The 22,537-nt window shown below is 42.7% G+C and overlaps 1 long non-coding RNA gene across 3 annotated transcripts in view; it reads left to right on the top strand.

Annotated features, from left to right (window-relative positions):
- The window catches only part of LOC140206128 (uncharacterized), a 63,503-nt gene extending 41,261 nt beyond the window's left edge, over positions 1–22,242 (top strand). The window contains exons 3-5 of one of the 3 annotated variants that reach the window (XR_011888064.1): positions 5,858–6,017; positions 8,200–8,248; positions 21,682–22,242. This is a non-coding gene — a long non-coding RNA (uncharacterized lncRNA). Of the gene's footprint in view, positions 1–5,857; positions 6,018–6,532; positions 6,950–8,199; positions 8,249–14,089; positions 14,136–21,681 lie in introns of those variants that run through there. The other 2 variants (XR_011888065.1, XR_011888066.1) reach the window with 2 other exon arrangements.
- Positions 22,243–22,537: the final 295 nt, after the last annotated feature.

Below are 22,537 nucleotides of genomic sequence, written 5' to 3'. Positions count from 1 at the left end.
AACAGTTTATGTCTCATGTCAAGACACTTCAGGATTAGAAAGAAAGAGAAGTCAGAGTAAGAAGGTGGAGGTAGGGGAGGAAGAAGTATAAGGAGGCAGGTGGGCCTGAAACATTGGCTGTTTATTCTTTTTCGTAGATGCTTCCTGACCTGTTGAGTTCCTCCAGCATTTTGTATGTGTCACTATATTCTGCATGCTGTTTCCTTTTTACCACTAAGTTCAGTATTTGTTAAAATCTTTTGGTCTACCTCAATGCACTTATGTATGGAATGTTTTGTCTGGATGACAGGCAGACAATAGTGTTGCAATGAGCGAATGAAGCGAACCCAAGTGTAGGACACAGGCATGGAGATTGAGTTAGGGTGCTTACGCGGACGTGAATGTTGAACAGCAAACAGGAGGGATCTGGACACAGAGCCTTGACACAGAGAGACAGAGTTTCACCTTGAAACTGGAGCAAAACTTAGAGCACACAGTCCCAAGTGGCCAGGAAACATTAGTTACCACACAGGCAAAACTAACGATCTGGTGACTAGTGGTTGAACTAGCGGTTCTTATGCTGCAGGTCTTGATGGAAACCAGGTGTGCTGTCATCAAAAAGAATTAGAAGCAAATTAATAGTCAGAACCATGGCACAATCAAAGGAAATTAGGAGAAAGATAGGGAATTAACGATCAGGACCGTAACAATACCCACAACACCCCCCCCCAACAGGAGTCTCCAGGCGAACCACCAGGCCTGTCCATATTATCTCGATGGAAATCACGGAGGAGGGAAGAGTCCAAGCTGAAGGAGCGGGGAATCCAGGAGCGTTCCTCCTAGCCATATCTCTCCCAATCGACCAGGTACTGGAGGCCCCTGCCTCGGCGGTGCACATCCAGTGTTCGCCGGACGGTGTACACTGGGTGGTCGTCAATGATCCGGGTGGGTGGAGGGGATTTGGCAGGAGGGCACAAAGGGCTGACAAATACAGGTTTCAATTGAGAGATGTGGAACACGGGATGAATGTGAATGGATCCGGATGGTTTGAGTCTGATCACTGAGGGGTTGATGACACTCTCAATCTCGAATGGTCCCAGGTAGCGAGGGACGAGTTTCTTGGGTTCATTCTTGAGGGGGATGTCTTTTGACAAGAGCCAAACCTTCTGCCGATAATTTGGTGCAGGAATTTGATGGTGATCCGCAATCCTCCGGTTGCGGTCGGCTGAGCGGAGCAGGGCCACACGTGCATCCTTCCAGATCTTGCGGTCCCGGTGGAGATGGGACTGAACAGAAGGCACAGCAATGTCATCTTCATGTGCAGGAAACAGAGGGGGTTGGTAACCGAGGGAGCATTCAAAGGGAGACATTCTGGTGGTGGTGCTGACCAGGGAGTTGTGGGTGGACTCGACCCAAACGGGATGGGTGCTCCAGGATGATGGGTTTTTGGTGGTTGTGCAGCGCAGTGGTTTGCTGGTTTGCTTGATCTGTTTGACCATTGGTCTGCGGATGGAAGCTGGAAGACAGGTTTACTGAGGCTCCGAGGGCTTGCCAAAAGGATCTCCAGACCTGAGAGATGAGTTGGGCACCCTGGTCAGAAATAATGTCAGAGGGAATACCATGAAGGTGGAAGATGTGATGAACAAGGAGGTTAGCTTTCTCATGGGCTGTAAGGAATTTGGGAAGGGCTACGAAGTGCACAGGTTTGGAGAAGCGGTCCACCATGGTGAGTACGGCAGTGCTCCCATGTGAAAGGGGTAGTCCAGTAACAAAATCCAGCACAATGTGGGACCAAGGGTGACTAGGGACAAGTAGGGGATGAGGAAACCCAGCAGGTGGTTGGTGGGAGGGTTTTCCATGGGCACAAACAGAACAGGCAGAGACAAAGGAATGGGTGTCAGCATCCATGGAGTTCCACCAGAAATGTCTCTTCAGAAGGGACAGAGTTTGATTGATTCTGGGATGGCAGGCGAAACGAGAAGTATGCCCCCACTGGTCACCTGAGACCAAACCGAGTCAGGCACGAAGTGTCACAGTCCCGATCGTTAATTCCCTATCTTTCTCCTAATTTCCTTTGATTGTGCCACGGTTCCAATTGTTAATTTCCCATTTGCTTCTAATTTTATTTGATGACGACACACCTGGTTTCCATCAAGACACGCAGCATAAGAACCCCGGTGTTACAACCACTAGTCGCCAGATGGTTGGTTTTCTTGTGTGGTAACTAACATTTCCCGGCCACTTAAGACTGTGTGTTCTAAGTTTTGCTCCAGTTTCAAGGTTTACCTATGAGCTCCATCTCCGTGTCAAGATCCCTCCTGTTTTCTATTCAACGTTCATGTCCACGTAAGCATCCTAACTCAATCTCTGTGCCTGTGTCCTGCACTTGGGTTTGCTTCATTCACTCATTGCAACAGAACGATCTGGCCACAACGGACCCAGCGGACACATATACTCTGCAACAAGCCCTCCCCAGCCAGCGCTCCCTACTGAGTCTGCACGTTCAACTTCTCCGGGATGTCATAGAGAACCTCCGTTCCCTGTCTGCTAACGTAACGAAGATCGGTGACCAGGTGGACCGTGTATCCACTCACTTTACCCTATCCACTCCTGGAACTCTGTCTAACCAGCCCAGACAGCCTGTAGTAGCAACCCGCTATGTGTCAGCAACACCCCTGCCAAGAGAGCCGCACGTACCTGAACCAGAACACTACGCTGGGGATTTGGGGAAGTGCCAGGCCTTCCTTCTGCAATGCTCCTTGGTGTTCAAACAGCAGTCATCCACGTTCTCCATGGATAAGTCAAAGATAGCTTATATCACGGGGTTGTTGCAGAGAAGTGCCTTAGCGTGAGCTACAGCTGTCTAGGATAATCAACTGGATATCTGCTCTTCTTTCCCCACCTTTATCGTGGAAATGAGAATGATCTTTGACCACCCGATCCATGGTAAAGATGCCGCTAAGCATCTACTCACTCTCCGTCAGGGCTCACCCAGTGTTGCCGAATATTCCGTGGAGTTGCGGACGTTAGTGGCCGACTCAGAGCGGAACGCTGAGGCACTCCAAGGGGTATTTCAGGATGGCCTCAGCGATGTGCTGAAGATGAGTTGGTGGCAAGAGATTACGCCAACAGCCTGGATTCATTGATCTCCTTAACCACCAGGTTGGACAATCGTCTTCGAGAATGCCATAGGGAAAGAACTGGTTGTCCACCACCTTTGGCCACTTCACGGCACTCATTACTGTCTCCCACCAGCACAAGCCCCTCTTCTCCTCCTGCTCCTAGAATAGCTCCCAGCCCTTACACTTCCTCCCTCACCACCATTCAGGGCCCCAGACAGTCCTTCCAGGTGAGGCAACACTTCACCTGTGAGTCGGCTGGGGTGATATACTGCATCCAGTGCTCCCGATGTGGCCTTCTATATATATTGGCGAGACCCAACGCAGGCTGGGAGATCGTTTTGCTGAACACCTACGCTCGTCTGCCAGAGGAAACAGGATCTCCCAGTGGCCACACATTTTAATTCCACATCCCATTCCCATTCTGACATGTCTATCCACGGCCTCCTCTACTGTAAAGATGAAACCACACTCAGGTTGGAGGAACAACACCCTATATTCCGTCTGGGTAGCCTTCAACCTGATGGCATGAACATTGACTTCTCTAACTTCCGCTAATGCCCCACCTCCCCCTCGTACCCCATCCGTTATTTATTTACATACACACATTCTTTCTCTCTCCTCCTTTTTCTCCCTCTGTCCTTCTGACTTGCCCATCCTCTGGGTTTTTCTCCCCCCTCCCCCTTTTCCTTCCCCCTGGCCCTCCTGTCCCATGATCCTCTCGTATCCCTTTTGCCAATCACCTGTCCAGCTCTTGGCTCCATCCCTCCCCCTCCTGTCTTCTCCTATCATTTTGGATCTCTCTCTCCCCCTCCCACTTTCAAATCTCTTACTAGCTCTTCCTTCAGTTAGTCCTGACGAAGGGTCTTGGCCCGAAACGTCAATTATACCTCTTCCTAGAGATGCTGCCTGGCCTGCTGCGTTCACCAGCAACTTTGATGTGTGTTGCTTGAATTTCCAGCATCTGCAGAATTCCTCGTGAAAGCACAGAGAGGTGATTTCTATGACTTTAGATCTGTAATCTGACGAGTAACAAGTTAAAATGGGCATTCAGTGGTGCAACAGATAGAGCTTTCTTTCCACACCCTGAACACCTATTGGTTAGTTAATAAATTGCCCATTAAATCAGTCTGATTGTGAAAGTGAGCAACAGAATCTGGGGTGATGGGGCTTGATGGCAATAAAGGGAAATTAAGTGGGAGATCAGCATGAACCTAATGGGCTTCTGCGCTGTATGACTCCGTCTAATAGTCAGCAGTTGGAGTTTTCCTTGCCTGGGATCAATGTTATCTTCAGCAATGCTGCCTTTTAGTACCACTGGAAATCTCAGCTCGTTACAGGCTACCTTTATCCATTCCCTTGCCAGGAATTAGAGCATCAGGAATTTCACTGATGATTTCTGATTAGGATCAGAACCAACTTACTAGCCAAGCCCTGACATTCAATATCTAGCGAGCGAGCCTCTTCACTAATGATATTAGTCCTTTCAGCAGGCTGTATAAACATTCATGCAGGAATATGTCTGAAAGGAAACCCCAGTATGGATTTAAAACTAGAGATAGGGTGCACATGCTGATTTCTTTCCCCACAAGGAACTTTTCCATTGTTGACTTATTTCTTATAATGACAGTTCATTGTTCCATAAACTCTACAACATCTTTTAAGAGATAAAATATCGAACTAGCATTAAAGTTAAATTTCTGACATTGCTGAATGTATCTCCTAGGGATGGATGAGGATTTGGTTTCTTCCTTTTGTTGTTTATTGTAATTTTTGGCAAAAACCTCATTTACACACAGATCCGGAGTTTCTGCTGATATTCTACAACGGTTGCAACAACCAGACGGGAAAATTTCTTGAGGAAATTCCTGGCATGTGTTCAGAAAATCAATACTCTTAACAATCCACTTTCTCAAAATTGTCAAAATTAAGCAATTAAATTAATTTTGTTTGAAAATTCAGTTCTGATTAGATAATTAAGCACAAATATTACCAAAATAGGAAATAATAACTGAAATATAGAGTATTTTTTAAAATTCCAGAATCCTTTGATATAGAATACTGAACTCACTACTTGGTATGGCTGCCAACAACTTCAGAAAATGTTTTAACTACAGCCAATTTTGAAGTGGTCTTGTATCAAAAATAATATTTTCATAATAAAATACTCCAGATGTTCAGATGAAAATAATACCAACTAGCTTAAATGTTTCAGAAAAACCAGGAGTAGAGAATTTGAGAACCTACTGCAGAATCCTTTTTTGGAAATTTAATTTAAAATGTCATACAATTTCTTCATAAGAATATGCAGGAAGCTAATGAACAACTGAGATGATATGACCACCTCGAAATCTTACTCCTTATATCAGTATAAGTGCACGAGCTGCTACAATTTGAGACCACCTGAAATTAAACCAGGATGTTAATGTTGGTGGGTTGGTAAGTAACCTCAATAGCTTGCACACATTCAGTAGGAATCATCCTGAATCGATTCCCATGGATGATAGGAAATATAAAGAAATATAATCAGGTTTAATATCACCAGAATGTGTTGTGAAATTTGTTAAAGAAACCCTCTCTCAATACATAATAGCAAACTACAGCATTTAGTTAGGCTTCCAAATATACAGCCAGTGGCTACTTTATTGGGTAACCTGTATACTTGCTTGTTAATGTAAATATCTAATAGCCAATCATGTGACAGCAACTCAAAGCATAAAAGCATGCAGACTTGATCCAGAGGTTCAGTTCTTTTTCAGACCAAACATCAGAATAAGGAAGAAATGTGATCCAAGTGACTTCAACTGTGGAATGATTGTTGCTGCCAGATGGGGCAGTTTGAGTAAATCAGAAACTGCTGATCGCTGGATTTTCATGCACACAGTCTGAAGTTTACAGTGAATGGTGAAAAAAAATACGGTGAGTACCATTTCTCTGGGCAAAAATGTCTTGTTGATGAGAGAGGTCAGAGGAGAATGATCAAAGCTGGCAGGAAGGTGAAAGTAACTCAGATAACCACACATTACAACAGTGATATGCAGAAGAGCATCTCTGAACGCACAATACATTGATGACTACAGCTGCAGAGTGCCATGAACCACCTATACTTAATAAAGTGGCTACTGAGAGTAACACCAAGTTACCTTGCTTGCAAAGGGAGATAGAATTATCCTTGTTGCATTTTAAAGCTGGAATAAAATTGGTAAAGGCCATACAGACCCAGTCGTTCAACAATTAGTCTACAAGTCTATGAAGGTTGAGAAAAGCAAATAGAAGAAAAAAAGCCTCAAATGAAATGAGAAAAAAATTGATTATACAGGCAGGAAGTAAGAGAACCAAAATAATTGTCTAGATAGCATTTGACCAGCACACATCTCACAATTCCCTACTTCGATATGAATCTGATATTCACACTAAGCTTTTGTGTTTTCTAGGGTGTTACTGAGTTGAAGACTGTGCTGTCTGACCTGCTGAGTGCTTCTGGCATATTCTGTTTTTATTCAAGGCCATGCTGCCTTGGCTACTCTGTACTGTGGAATATCCGTAGAGAGAGCAAAGCTCTCCCCCGACTGGCTTGATGTCTTTTTGACTGCTCTAATGAATGACACTGCATTCGATTTTCAAGTCATTGCTGCATAAAGCTAAACTCAGTTATGAAATGCTGTCCTCAATGCAGGACATTTTAACTCTCCACCAGGGGGCGGTGAGAGCAGCAGTAGAGAGGGAGGGCAGGTGGATTTGGTGCTGGCATCAACACCTGATTTCTGGTACAGTCTGTGCATCAGTACTGAAGTTGGGATCATCTAAATCATGGGCAGAATCACACCATTTGTCTTCATTTTGCCCTTCATACTGACATTTTTCTGGTTTATGAAGATTAAATTTAGTAGAATTATTAAAAGAATTATCGTCAGACAGTTTTGAAATAAACAGCATCCCATTTTTTGATTCAAGCTTGTATGACTACATCCACTGCAATATTTTGTATAACTTTCTGCCAAAATAATCACAGCAGGATTAATTAAATTGTGCTGTACTGTTATAATCACAGTCAGGAGACATCCAAGCGATTTGGGCTCTCCATAACAATACTGCAGGAAAGAGACCTTTCAGAACCTTCTTTGCAATTATCTCCTCGTAAAGGCTGCATATATTTTTACTGGATTGCGGCTTTGGGATTGTTTTGGCCAACCTGAAGCATATCCTTACCAATTGGACGTACTCCTCTCTGTGAACCTTGCCTTCTTCAATACCCAATTACTGGATCACTTCCAGGACTGGAAACCTTGGCTGATTTCTCACTCCCCATTTCAGTCCCAGTTGTTCCATGGCTGGTTATATAATTCTCTCAGCTTAATTTTAAATAGAACTTTCATTGTCTGAATGGCTCAGATCCACACTGAATAGATTTTATTTATTTTCAAGGTCCTTGGGAAATCTTATTGCAAGTTCATACTTTCTTTTTCTCTCAAGGATAAAATTTATAACATGATGTTAGTTTACAGGTGGAATTAAATTAGTCAGTACCAGACTGAGATCTGTCATCCTTGTTTGTGTCTTATCAAAGTAACAGGTAGCGGTATTAACAAAATCACGTCCTATTTATGGAATGAACACCAGAAAAATTACCTACTTGTAAGAAATATATTTTTCTCTCCCCGTTCCCAAGACTGTTAATGTTAATCACCATGGTTGGGTGGGTAAGAACCCAAAAAGCTTGTTGCCTTCCAATAGTTCTGCATCCTAAATGACCACAAGGAAAAATGAAGGAACAAGGGTAAACATACATTGCCCCCATCCCTGGGCAAATTTAATCAGATCTCCCACTAGCTGCAATGAACAGGCTGCAGAACAAAAGCTGCTTAAATCCTAGCTCTTTGGAATTCTACATTCCATCTCAGGGAAGAGGGTTCCTACAAACACTGCTGTGTAGTGGTTCAGAAATATTGCACAAGATTAACCTGGTGTGTCTCTTCCATAATTTTTGTTTTCTTCCACTGCTTTCACAGTGACCTAAAGCCAATAAGCAAATTGTGATGCTACTGCTACTGCCAATGTAAACTCTGTCTTACCCAGATCTAATCTCAACTTTCCTTGGCAGATTTGGAGTTGTCAACCATGGCAGACGAGCCTCATCTACCGGTTTTAAGGTACCAGTAACCCGCCTTTTCCCTTCTCTTGTCAGTAGAAACAGTTCCACTGAGCTTAGCAGCTAAGCCACAGGTGAAGGCCAGGAGCTGGACTTGGCTGTTAGAGGCTATTTGAGACACATGCCATATTAAATGCTCCAAGACTACAACAAGTATGGTGGATAAAGGTGAAGTCATAAATGTTGTCCTTTTGGATTTCCAGAAGCCATTCCAAAACGTCCCACATAAAATACTACCACACAAGGTAATATGTAGGATTAGGGGTAATATATTGGCCTGGACAGTAAATACTTTGACTGCCAAATAAACAGACAAGCTGTATAAGGATTAACAGATATTTGAGCAACAAGTGGATTTAAAGGTTTTGGGAGAAAGTTGGAAAATGTTTTCCTTCTCCTTCACAAAAACGTATTTCACATGGAATCAATCAGAAAGTCATCTAAGAGATTACAGATGGCAACAGGATTAGTGACCACTTTGCTTTAAATCATCTTTGGTGAATGAATTTTAATTTTTCCTCTTCAAATAGCTGTGGGATTTTTACTATCCACCTGAGATAGTGGTACCTGGTTTGAGATCCTATTGGTCAGGCCCATTCCTCATCCCAAGAATAATGCAGCAATCTGTCTTTCATACTTACTGTGCTTTGGAATTGACTAATCACCAACTACAGGGCTTCCATTAATCCACTCAGTTTGGTGGAACCCTGGAAACAGAAATAGAAGTCAACGTTGTTCCTCTGCTATTTCCATCAAAATTATATTGAGAGAAACTAGGCTGCCAAGTACAATAATTTATTGAACAATGGCAACAAATCAGGATTTAATTGAGTTTCTTGAAGATAGAATCCATAATGGGGCTACAGTCATTCTCTGCACAACCAGACATTCATGATTAGTAAGGATATCAAAGGTTACAGAGATCAGGCAGGAGAATGAGGTTGAGACCAAATGGCACAGCAGACTCAATGGGCCAAATGGCCTAATTCTGTTCCTATGTCTTATGGTCTAAATTATAGTACTGAATTTTTGAAGAGAACAACAAAATACAGACAGGCAAATGGGCTGGAGAAGCAAGTAGATAAATGACAAACAAAATTGGAATGTGGATGGTCCATTTTGATGATCAATTAACAAAATCTAATCATTCTTTACACTTAAAAAGCTAAATGCAAATGTAAATTGTTAAAAGTGGTAGCTGATCAAGTTAACCGACTGCAAGGCTATGAGTTCAGGGAGAAATGTGTTGCTAACTAAGTGCGTGTCACTATGAAGAGGGATGTGTTAAGGAATCACAGAATACATAAAGGTCATTACATCCCCAGTCTGGAGTGGAATTAGAAAGAGAAATATAGATCACTATATTATGTTATGTGTGCTAGAATTTCTATGTAAGTTCTCCTGAGGCCTTTGCATATGGGGGCAAAACTTAGACCAATGAGATATTGATGTGGAAGTTAGAGTGCTAGCATCGAACCAAGTTGATAATCATGACAGTTCAACCCTCATGATGGATTATGACCTGCTTCAGCTCATACATAAAGATTATAATCACTTGTGTGCAGGGCTTCTGATACTCATAGTGAACTCATGCCTAAAGCCAGAAAACGAGGAGATAAAAATCAGGCAAGAGTTATGTTTAGTGTCTGCACTTGGTAAAAATAGGTATAATCATCACAAGCAATACAGTGAACTCTTTTCACTCGAACGTTTTTGTCCAGCGTGAGACTCAGGAAACATTTGCAGAAGAAGGTAGTTTCACTCTTCTTCGCCCTGATAGTTTCACTCTTTTCCTCTTGCCAAAAGAGCAATATTTTACCAGTTCAGTTCATTTCAATGCCTTTTTCCATTTGTCCGAGAGAGAAAAGGGACTCCGAAAGAAAGGACAACACACACAAAATGTTGGAGGAACTCAGCAGGCCAGACAGCATCTAGGAAAAGAGTTCAGTCGACGTTTGGGGCCAAGGCCTGCTGAGTTCCTCCAGCATTTTGTGTGTGTTGCTCAGATTTCCAGCATCTGCAGATTTTCTCTTGTTTCTGAAAGAAAGGCTTATCTTATACAAACCTCTTGTTTCAGCAACCCCAAATCTAAATAATAATTTTAACACTAAAGAGTATTGGGACAAACTTTACAGAAGCACTACCAAACAAGTTAACAATGAAATAAATAAGATCTTTTAAAACAGAGCTGCAATATTGTAAGAAGATAAGAACCCTGTGGGAAGTACCTTGCCACCTAACTCCCCAAAGCCTGGTCCCACCTACAGGAATGTGATGGAATACTCCTGCATAAGTGCAGCTTTAACATATAAAGAAGCTCCACCCCTACCCGCCCCCAGCAGACAGGACATGGCAGCCCACTTGATAGGCAGCTAATCCACAATCATTCACTCACTCTACCACTGACACACCTAGTATCAGATTTTACCATCAACAAGATGCACTGAAGCAACTCACCAAGACTCACCTAGCAGTACCTTCCAAACCCATGACCACTGCCATATAGAAGGGCATGGCCAACAAAATCATGGGCAATACCACCACCTGGAAGTGCCCTCTAAGCCACACATTCTCTCTTGGAAACATATCTTTCACTGTCATCGGGTCAAAATCCTGGAATTCCTTCTTTAACAGCACTGTAGGTATGTGCACATCTGGAGTGATTTAAGAAGGCAGCTCACCATCTCCTTCCTGAGCAAGTAGGGTTAAGCAATTAAATGATAGGTCAACCTATGAAGCCTATATCTTTGAATGAGTCTGGAATAAAAGCAAAAAATACTCGAGATACTCAAGAGGTCATATTTATTGAGATACAGCACAGATTAGGCCCTTTTGGCCCTTGGAGCCACACTGCCCAGCAATCCCCCAATTTAATCCTAGCCTAATTACAATTTACAATAACCAATTAACCTACCAACCAGTATGCCTTTGGATGGTGGGAGGAAACCAGAGCAAACCCACGTGATCACGGGGAGAACATACAAACTCCTTTCGGGCAGCGGCAAGAATTGAACGCAGATCGTTAGTACTGTAAAGTGTACCACTACACTACCATGCCGCTGTCTACATAGAGAGAGTTAACATTTCAGCTTGCTTATATTTCATCGGCACTGGGAAAAGTTTGGGTACACAAATGGCATTAAACCAGTATGGAGGAAGGGAAAAGGGGAGTAAATGAAATAAAGAATAAATGTAAAATACTGGACTGTATTAAAAGTCTGCAGTCAAAGAGACTAAATGGGAAAAATGATGGTGCTACAAAGCAAAAGGAACGGGAAAAATCAACAAACAAATGATGAGGCCAGAAGGTATGCAAATATAAATGGCCAATGGAAAATATAGGTGGTGGTTACAACTGTAAATTATTAAAGCTAATATTGAGACAGCAGATGAAATGCTGTTCTATGAGCTTCACTGTACTGTATATTTAGAAGCTGTGGATGAAGAAGTGCGAGTTGCGCTGGCATGAAAGACTAAAAGATCAGTGACCCCTCCACCCTGCCTTTCTTTCCAAAGATTGGGATCAAAAATGCTCCATAAAACAGAGATTCAGTCAATATTTGGACTTGATTTTAGGACAAGTGAGTTTGGTACAGAGCTGCATAGCCACAAATGTCTAGAATTGGACACATGTAGATAACCAAGAGGACAGTTGGACTGAAGAGGTTGCAGAGTTTGAAGGTCATCCCAGTCCATTTCTTTTCAAAGGGGTATGAGAGGAAATTTTCCAGTTTGATTTGAGGGAATTATATAGGTAAATGAGAGAAATTAGAAGGTTAAATGGATTAGATAGGATTAGGGAAAGGTTGGGATGATAAAATAATTTTGTTGTGTAATTTAAAAGCCAAAGCATAATCAGGTTGGATTTAAGAATCACCTGTAAGTGTGGCTATATATTCCTCTATTGAGGTTCTGACCTGTGGTGAGGCCATCTTCCAACACCAAACTATTTTGTACATTTTCATCAAAGGTAACAAAAAAGCTGCAGAGGTTCAAGAAGATAGCTCATCACCACTTTCTCAAGGGCAATTTGGGATGGATAATAAAATCTGACCTTGTCAAAAGTGTTATTGTCCCATGAATGAAAGAAAAACAACTGTCCATTCATGAGCATGGACAGTGAACATCTGTAGTTCAAGAATGTGATAGTAATCATATTTAAAAGCTATCCTGAATATTTCTGTTTCATCTAAGCACTGAAGAGTAGTTTAAAATATTAACTTAGACAGACTGGTCTGCATTTTTAGTGTGTTTTTGAATATCAATGACATTCTTTGCAGATCTAACAGCTAGTAAATCTAACAGTGGGGCTAAATCAGTTCTTGAAACAGCTCTGGGGTCTAAAATGCCAGTTAAAATCAGATACAACACTGCTTTGACAAATAGCTGAGAGTCAATTTCACAGCAGAATTTTGTGTCTTGTTATCCATTCTAGGTAACAATAGCAGCTTGCAGGCCAGCAGAAGTTCTGGCTTAATACACTACCATCCCATAGTCCACAGGCTCAAGGGTAATTATGTTCCTCAGCACGGACTCAGCAGAGAGTATAGAATGCAGTGCAGAGCAAATCAATCTTCTCTACATAATAGAATGGATATTCTAGGTCAACGCAGAGTACCATCTGTACTGTTATAGTTTGTGCTTCCTGGATGAGGTATCAAACTGTGACATTGCTTCACCATCTTAGGTAACTATAAAAGACACACCAGGAATGTCTATCAAGGTTCTCAGTCATCCACGTCACTGTATTTCAAGTAGTATTAAATCAAGGCAACTGGAAGTCGCAACGAGTGTCCATTTCACCACACATCCAAGAGGCTTCTTCGGTTCTGATCCATGGTGGGTAGTTTTCCAGCTTATAAACGCTGTGAGTTGTTTAAAGGTACAGTAATCACATGAGGGTCTTTGAGAGATATGGAGGTACTGAGAGGGTCATTAGTCTTATCTTTGCATGAATGGAAGTGTGAACTGTTGTGGAGACATTGGGGTAGAGATGTTCGGACTGCATTGTAAGTGTCGTACCCCACCCCCTCTGTTCAGGGATGGGATTTCCAGTTTGACAAAGACAGTTTCTTTAACCCCTCTTTCAAACCATCTGTCCTCCCTGTCCAAAATGTGCACAATGTTATCATCAAAGGAGTGTCCCTTGTCCTTTAGGTGTGGATATACAGTCGAGTCTTGACCCAAAGTGTTTGCCCTCCTATATTGAGCCATCCATTTGGGAAGTGGTTGTTTTGTCTCGCTGATATACAGATCTGTGCAGTTCTCATTGCATAGGATAGTATATACAGTATTGTTCTGTTTATGTTTGGGTGTAGGATCCTTGGGGTGAACAAGTTTCTGTCTCAGTGTGTTTGTAGGTTTAAAAAAAAGCAGAGATTTGGTGTTCATTGAAAATCCTTCTGCGTTTCTCTGAAACTGCAGCTACATGTGGGATGACTATGTTTTTCCATCTGCTTTACTCCTTACCTCTGTCTGCTGGGCTGATATCCCTGACTGGGCCTTCATCAAGACAGCAACAAAATCAGCTGAAACTTCTTCTAGACAACACAGCAAGTCCAGTTGCCTTGATTTACTACTGCTTGATACACACCAGGAATATTTTGAAAAAAAAATAGAGGAATTATTTTCCCCAATTTATCCCCCAATTAACACTTAAGCAACTGACCTGGTGATTTGGTTCATTACTGTTTGTGAAAGCATGCTGTGTATAATTTGGCTGCTTATACTTCTTGCATTCTATAGTGGCTATACTTCAAAATTTATTTATTTGTTGAAGAGTGCATTAAAATATTCCAAGATTCTGACTGGCCTGTGAAAATATTTTTGTCTTTTGCTACAGACTTGGAATGATTTGGATGACAGAAGTCACAAACAAGAGAAAATCTGCAGATGCTGGAAGTTCACACACAAAATGCTGGGAGATCTCAGCAGGCCAGGCAGCATCTATGGAAAAAAGTACAGTCGACGTTTCAGGTCAAAACCCTCCAGCAGGACTGGAGAAAAAAGGCTGAGGAGTAGATTTAAAAGGTCGGGTGAGGGGAGAGAGAAATGCCAGGCGATGGGTAAAACTTGGAGGGGGACGGATGAAGCAAAGAGCTGGGAAAATGATTGGTGAAAGAGACAGAAGGCCATGAAAGGTAGAAAAGGTTGGGGGGGGGGTGGAAGGAGCACCAGAGGGAGGCGGTGAGTGGCAAGGAGATAATATGAGAGAGGGACAAGGGGATGGGAAATGGTGAAGGGGGGAGGCATTACTGGGAGTTTGAGAAATTGATGTTCATGCCATCTGGTTGGAGGCTACCCATACAGAATATACGGTGTTATTCCTCCAGTCTCAGTGTGGCCTCATCACGACAATGGAGGAGGCCATGGATGGACATATTGGAATGGGAATGGGAAGTGGCATTAAAATGGGTGATCTGGGTTGTTCTGGTGGATGGAACGTAGATGCTCGACGAAGTGGTCTCCCAATCTACGTTGAGTCTCACCAATGTACAGGAAGCCACACCAGGCTATTGTTTCTCACACCATCACCAACCTTACTGACTCTGGGAATCTGGGGAGCTATGATCCACCGCCACCAACCTCATAGTTCCCGCACCCTGTACCGCCCGTTTCTACCACGTACCCAAAATTCACAAACCTGCTTGTCCAGGTAGAAATATTGTTTCAGCTTGTTCCTGCCTCACTGAACGTGTCTGCATACTTCGACTCTGTTTTATTCCCCCGGTTCAGTCCCTTCCTACCTACATCCATGACACCTCACATGCTCTTGATCTTTTCAAGGATTTCAGGTTCCCTGGGCCCCATCATCTTATTTTACCAGAGATGTCCTGTGTCTATACACCTCCATCCTCCACCAGGAAGGCCTCAAACTCTCTGTTTCTTTCTGGACACCAGACCCAATCAGTTGCCCTCCAACACCACTCTCTTCCGTCTACCGGAACTTGTACTGACTCTAAATAATTTCTCCTTTGGCTCCTCCCACTTCCTTCAAACAAAAGGGGTAGTCCTGTACTTTTTCTATGCTACATCGACGACTGCATTGGTGTTGCTTCCTGCAATCGTGTTGAACTCGACAACTTCATCCACTTTGCCTCCAACTTCCACCCTGCCCTCAAATTCACCTGGTCCATTTCTGACACTTCCCTGCCCTTTCTTGATCTCACTGTCTTTATCTCCGGAGACAGCTTATCCACTGGTGTCTATTATAAGCCAATGAACAGGCAGAGGATGTGCTGGAGCTTTTGGAAAGCATCAAGTTGGATAAGTCACCGGGACCAGATGGGATGTACCCCAGGCTACTGTGGAGAGTGAGGGGGGAGATTGCTGAGCCTCTGGCAATGATCTTTGCATCAACAGTGAGGACGAGAGAGGTTCCGGAGGATTGGAGGGTTGTAGATGTTGTTCCCTTATTCGAGAAAGGGAGTAGAGATATCCCAGGAAATTATAGGCCAGTGAGTCGTACTTCAGTGGTTGGTAAGCTGATGGAGAAGATCCTGAGAGGCAGGATTTATGAACATTTAGAGAGGCATAATATGATTAGGAATAGACACATTGGCTTTGTCAAAGGCAGGTCATGCCTTACGAGCCTGATTGAATTTCTTCGGGATGTGACTAAGCACATTGATGAAGGTAGAGTCGTAGATGTAGTGTATATGGATTTCAGCAAGGCAATTGAGAAGGTACCCCATCGAAGGCTTATTGAGAAAGTAAGGAGGCATGGGATCCAAGGGGACATTGCTTTGTGGATCCAGAACTGAATTGCCCACAGAAGGCAAAGAGTGGTTATAGACGGGTCATATTCTACACGGAGGCTGGTGACCAGTGGTGTGCCTCAGGGATCTGTTCTGCCACCCTTACTCTTTGTGATTTTTATAAATGACCTGGATGAGGAAGTGGAGGGTTGGGTTAGAAAATTTGCTGATGACACAAAGGTTGGGTGTGTTGTGGATAGTGTGGAGGGCTGTCAGAGGTTACAATGGGACATTGATAGGATGCAAAACTGGGCTGAGAAGTGGCAGATAGAGTTCAACCCAGATAAGTGTGAGGTGGTTCAGTTTGGTAGGTTAAATATGACGGCAGAATATAGTATTAATGGCAAGATTCTTGGCAGCGTGGAGGATCAGAGGGATCTTGGGGTCTGAGTCCATAGGACACTCAAAGCTGCTACACAGGTTGACTCTGTAATTAAGAAGGCATACGGTGCATTGGCCTTCATCAATCGTGGGATTGAGTTTAGGAGCCGAGAGGTAATGTTGCAGCGATATAGGACACTGGTCAGACCCCACTTGGAGTACTGTGCTCAATTCTGGTTGCCTCACTATAGGAAGGATGTGGAAACCATAGAAAGGGTGCAGAGGAGGGGAGCGTGCCTTATGAGAATAGGTTGAGTGAACTCGGCCTCTTCTCCTTGGAGCGACGGAGGATGAGAGGTGACCTGACAGAGGTGTACAAGATAATGAGAGGCATTGATCGAGTGGATAGTCAGAGACTTTTCCCCAGGGCTGAACTGGCTAGCATGAGAGGGCACAGTTTTAAGGTGCTTGGAAGTAAGTACAGAGGAGGTGTCAGGGGTAAGTTTTTTGTGCAGAGAGTGGTGAGTGCGTGGAATGGGCTGCCGGCGGTGGTGGTGGATGCGGAAACAATAGGGTCTTTTAAGAGACTTCTGGATGGCTACATGGAGCTTAGAAAGATAGAGGGCTATGGGTCAAGCCTGGGTAGTTCTAAGGTAGGGATATGTTCAGCACAGCTTTGTGGGCTGAAGATCCTGTATTGTGCTGTAGGTTTTCTATGTTTCTAGGTGTCATAGATGTAGGTAGGAAGGGACTGAACCGTGGGTGGGGGATAAAACAGAGTTGAAGTTTGCAGATATGAGTCCAGTGGGGCAAGAACAAACTGAAACAATGGGTCTACCTGGACAAGCAGGTTTGTAGATTTTGGGTAGGTGGTAGAAACGGGTGGTACAGGGTGTGGGAACTATGAGGTTGGAGGCAGTAGATGGCAGCTCCCCAGATCCCCAGAGTCAATAAGGCTGGTGATGGTCTGGGAGACAATGGCTTGGTGTGGCCTCCTGTACATCGGTGAGACTCGACGTAGATTGGGAGACTGCTTTGCTGAGCACCTACGCTCCATCCGCCAGAACAAGCAGGCTCTCCCAGAGGCCACCCACTTCCCGTTCCCATTCTGATATGTCCATGCATGGCCTCCTCCACTGTCATGATAAGGCCACACTTAGGTTGGAGGAACAACACTTTATATTCCTTTTGAGTAGCCTCCAAACTGATGGCATAAACATCAATTTCTCAAACTTCCAGTGATGCCTCTCCACCCCCCCTCACATTTCCTATCCCCTTTCCCCACTCGCATGTTATCTCCTTGCCCGCCCATTTCCTTCCTCTGTGCCTCTTTTTTTTCCTTCTTCCATGGCCTTCTGTCTCTTTCATCAATCATCTTCCCAGCTCTTTGCTTCATCCCTCCCCCTCCAAGTTTCACCTATCGCCTGGTGTTTCTCTCTCCCCTCCCCCTACCTTTCAAATCTACTCCTCAGCTTTTTTTCTCCAGTCCTGCTGAAGGGGTTCAGCCCAAAATGTTGACTGTACTTTTTTCCATAGATGCTACCTGGCCTGTTGAGTTCCTTCAGCATTTTGTGTGTGTTGCTTGGATGACAGAAATGATGTCTTTGTGGACGGCCTGAAGATAGGTGGAGGGACAGTTAGTGTTGAGGAAGTTGGGGGGCTGCAGAAGGATTTAGACAGATTAGGAGAATGGGCAAAGATGTGGTAGATGGAATACAGTGTTAAGAAGGTATGGTCACGCACTTTGGTAAAAGAGATAAAAATGTAGATTATTTCTAGATGGGGAGAAAATTCAAAAATCAGAGGTGCAAAAGGACTTGGGAGTTTCACGCAGGATTCCCTAAAGGTTAATTTGCAGGTTGAGACAGTGGTGAGGAAGGTAAATACAATGTTAGCGTTCATTTTGAGAGGACTAGAATCTAAAAGCAAGGACGTAATGTTGAGGCATTATAAGGCACCGGAGAGGCCTCACCTGGAGTATTGTAAGCAGTTTTGGGCCCCTTATCTAAGAACTGATGTGTTGACGTTGTTCGAAGGAAGTTCATGAAAATGATTCCGGGGATGAAAGGCTTATCATATGAGGAACGTTTGATGGCTCTGGCCCTGTACTCGCTAGAATTTAGAAGGATTAAGGGGTATCTCATTGAAACCTATCGAATATTGAAAGCCCTAGATAGAGTGGATGTGGAGAGTATGTTTCCTATAGTGGAGGAGTCTAGGACCAGAAGTGACATCCTCAGAATAGAGGGTGTTCCTTTTGAACAGAGATGAGGTGGTGAATCTATGGAATTCATTGTCACAGGCGGCTGTAGAGGCCAGGTCACTGGGTATATTTAAGGCAGAGGTTGATATTTTCTTGATAAGTCAGGGCATGAAAGGTTATGGGGAGAAGGCAGGGGAATGGATCAGCCATGATGAAATGGCAGAGCAGGCTCGAAAGTCTGAATGACCTAATTCTGCTCCTATTTCTTATGGTCTAATGACAATCAGAAAACTAGATAGTCATTGAGACTGCTTTCTGATTCAAGATTCACAATCTGATTCCTAACACCTCCCTATCAGCAACAGCTATAGAATCTCCTTGAAAATTTTAAACAAAGATAGAAATGCAAGGACAGTTTAAAAAGTAAATGAGCAAACTCATCTTCATTCCCATAGCGTATTCAAAACTAACCCAGTGGACTACAATCAATTCTCATGGCTCTTTTGTACTTTCTTTCTTGGTACTGCCGTGGGTTAGCCATCGGCAGACAGACTATGTTCTCTGTCCTCAAACAAGGAACATCAATTTGCATATTTTTAAAATGTTAGAATCTTTCTTTGCTTTTGTTAGCTAAAAGTCATCAAATCCAACTGGGTTTCCATTCCATTAGCAGCTGGCAATACTCCAGTCCGAAGCCTGCATGTCAGAGTCAGTAACTTCAGCAAAGATTAGGAAAGTGAGGATCATCAACAATGAATTAAACAATATCCCACAGATTTAAGGCTGATAACAAGAACTATGCACAGAATATTTGTTGGTCATTGAAATGTTTGTCTTCTTTGCTGAAAGTCTTTCTTAGAGTATTTTGAAAAGGCACACGACAAGAAATGCTAGTCACTGCAGGTATTCCTGGCCCAGTACTTGTGCTTGTTCACCTTTGTGTATGTGTGTGGCAAAGGCAAATTTCACAGGAGAAAAAACAAATCAGTATGAGTATTGAAAGGCAGCATGTGAGTTTAGAAGCCGTTTTCTCCAGACCACCACAGGCTGAAGACTGGCTGTGGTATCAAAGGCGACTGTGTGACTGGATGGATGCTGAAACCCGGGCCAAATATAAAACTATGTTCACATCTCCAACACAATGACTCACCTTGTTACATCAGTCTTACTTTTCCAACCTTCTTCACCCTTTCTGCTCCTCCACCCTTCTTCACCCTTACTGCTCCTCCACCCTCCTCATACTGACACCTCCAAATGGAATGATAAAGACTGAGTACTTCAAATAAAAGGGACCCTTCTCCCCAAAGATTTTCTAACCAAGTAAAAGTGGACTTCTAAATTAGACAGAATATATTTGCAGGATCTGTAGATCAGCCACGGCATTAATCGAATACCTAAGAGCTTTACACATATTCTCCTTTTAGTCATAGGGTACTTCTTGTTAATATTGGCATGCAGAGTCAGACTTGAAAATATCAGCAGGCAAATATCGCTGTGATAGATGTTACTAGTGACAGAATGTAGTAACTAACTGGCATATGAGAGAGATGGACCTGACATAATTTGGCTAAGAGGGTGGTAGGGTGGGGAGACGGGGGAGGGTTGCACAGGGGAGGAAATATATCCTGGCCAGTGTTTCATTCACATCATGGGCTGGGAGTTAGTGTTTTTCTTTAAGCTGAGGTGGAAAAGTGGTGACTTTCTGAAAATAACACTAATCAGGCCTTTTCTCTGAAATTAGATGGTGTTTGTTGGAAATCACAGTTGAGCCCAAATGTGAACAGGATAGATAAGATAAGAGACCAAGACAACCTGGAAAGAAATACAGGAAAATCGGAATTTCATGAGGAACACAGTAAATTGGTTGGAGATAAAAACACATAAAAGTTGCTGGTGAACACAGCAGGCCAGGCAGCATCTATAGGAAGAGGTACAGTTGACGTTTCGGGCTGAGACCCTTCGTCAGGACTAACTAAAAGAAGAGCTAGTAAGAGATTTGAAAGGGTAGGTAGGTCGGTCGGTCTGTCCTGTCTTTTGTTTGTAGGAGTCTCTGAAACTCTAGTTAATGATTTTTTTGGATTTTGATACTGCCTGTACCTTGCCTGCTAAGGAATCCAGTCAGGCCTTGTTGGATTGGTTTTCCTCTAAGTTTGTGTGACTTTTCGCTGTATTTGGGCTCACCACTATTCAGTGTGAAGGAAGCTAAAACTGGAGATGTTACTTGGTCAGCTGTGACAGAAACATTTATAATTTTTGCTTTGAGCATGTGCTGTTGTGACAAAACAAGTCTAAATCTTCAAATTATGTCTTGAATTCAAGGTTTATTGCTAAATCCCACAACTGATATTAATTGGAACCGGTTTTACAGTGTTTATGTCATGTATCTTTAGTAACCAAGCATTCAATAATGAAGAAACCAAAGAAGAGATAAAAGAATGGCTTTCAAGCAACTAGAATGACGGTCCCCATTCCAGTCTCTGGAAGTTTGTGGTTGTTTCCCTTTTGGGATTTGGTAGCCAACACATTCAATAATAGTTAAGTCATAATATCTAGGATGGCTCTGTGTGTTTAGAAGCATCTTTAAGAGAAAGGAGTTTCTGTGAAATGCGTCTGATGTTAATTTAACCCATATTTAGTTAGATTTATTGGAAAGTTTAAAGCTATTCATTTTGCTGCTTGTGTTTGGCAACCAACTTGAATAAAATCCACTATTGTAGGCATGAGTAAAATAATTTAACCTGTTAGCTACTTAAGAACACACTTTGATATCAATAGTGAATGTTTCTAATATTTTGAATATCAGTAGTGAAGCCCTACTTTGCTCATTCTTTCAATGTGTTTATTAAGGTAGATTAACTTTTTGACTAGTTTAAAACTGCATGTGCTGTAGCTTATCATATTGTGATATCTCATTCATCTTGTATTATCCTTATTACAAATGTAAGAAAGATAAGCAACTCAATGTCAACAAGACCAAGGAACTCAGTATAGACTTCAGGAAAGGGAAACCAGAGGTCCGAGAGCCAGTAATCATCAGAGGTGGAGAGGGTCAGTAACTTTAAATTCCTGTGTCACTATCTCAGAGGACCTGTCCTGGACCCAGCAAATAAATATTATTGCAAAGAAATCATGACAGTGCCTCTATTTCCTCAGGAGTCTGCAGAGATTTGGCATGTTATTGAAAGCTTTGGCAAACTTCTATAGCTGTGCGGTGGAAAATGTGCTGACTGGCTGCATTACAGCCTGGTATGGGAATAACAATGCATTTGAGTGGAAAATCTTACACAAAGTAGTGGCTTCAGCCCAGTACATCACAGGTAAGACCCTCCCAATCATTGAGTGCATCTACATGAAATGTTACCGTAGAAAAGCAGCATCCATCAGTGATCCTCACCACCCAGGCCATGCTCTTTTCTCACCGCTGCCATCAGGTAGAAGGTACAGGAGCCTCAGGTCTCGCCTCACCATGTTCAAGAACAGTTAATAACCCTCAACCATCAGGCTCTTGAACAAAAGAGGATAGCTGCTACACTCATTTAAGAACTCTGTTATATTATTATTTCATGTTCGTTATTGCTCTTTATATCTACTTGCATAGTTTACAGTTAGCAGTTATTGATGTTTACAGTTGATCTTCTATAGATTTGCTAAGTGTCAGCAGAAAAAGAATCTGGTTGTATGTGGTGACAAGTATATACTCGGATAAATTTTATTTGACATTGACCTTTGATTTAGTAATAGATCTTTTAATTAAAATTCATTCATATCTGGAAGCTTGAGCATGAATAATAGTTCTGAGTAAACTGTTTGTATATTTGGATTTTCTTCATTCAGACAGAATAACAATTGAAGTGCAACGTTCTCTAATGGGAGATGATGATGATTGATAAAATAATTCATCAATGCACTACATTTGAACTTGACAATACATTTTGAAGGATTGCTGTTGTATCTTTATTTTATCTGAAGCCTGGTGATGAATATTACATGGTGCAGTAGCTATAAATTG

The sequence above is a fragment of the Mobula birostris genome, chromosome 12, assembly GCF_030028105.1.
Source record: "Mobula birostris isolate sMobBir1 chromosome 12, sMobBir1.hap1, whole genome shotgun sequence".
Classification (NCBI taxonomy): Eukaryota; Metazoa; Chordata; class Chondrichthyes; order Myliobatiformes; family Myliobatidae; genus Mobula; species Mobula birostris.
This window is presented reverse-complemented; position numbering and strand designations above follow the sequence as displayed.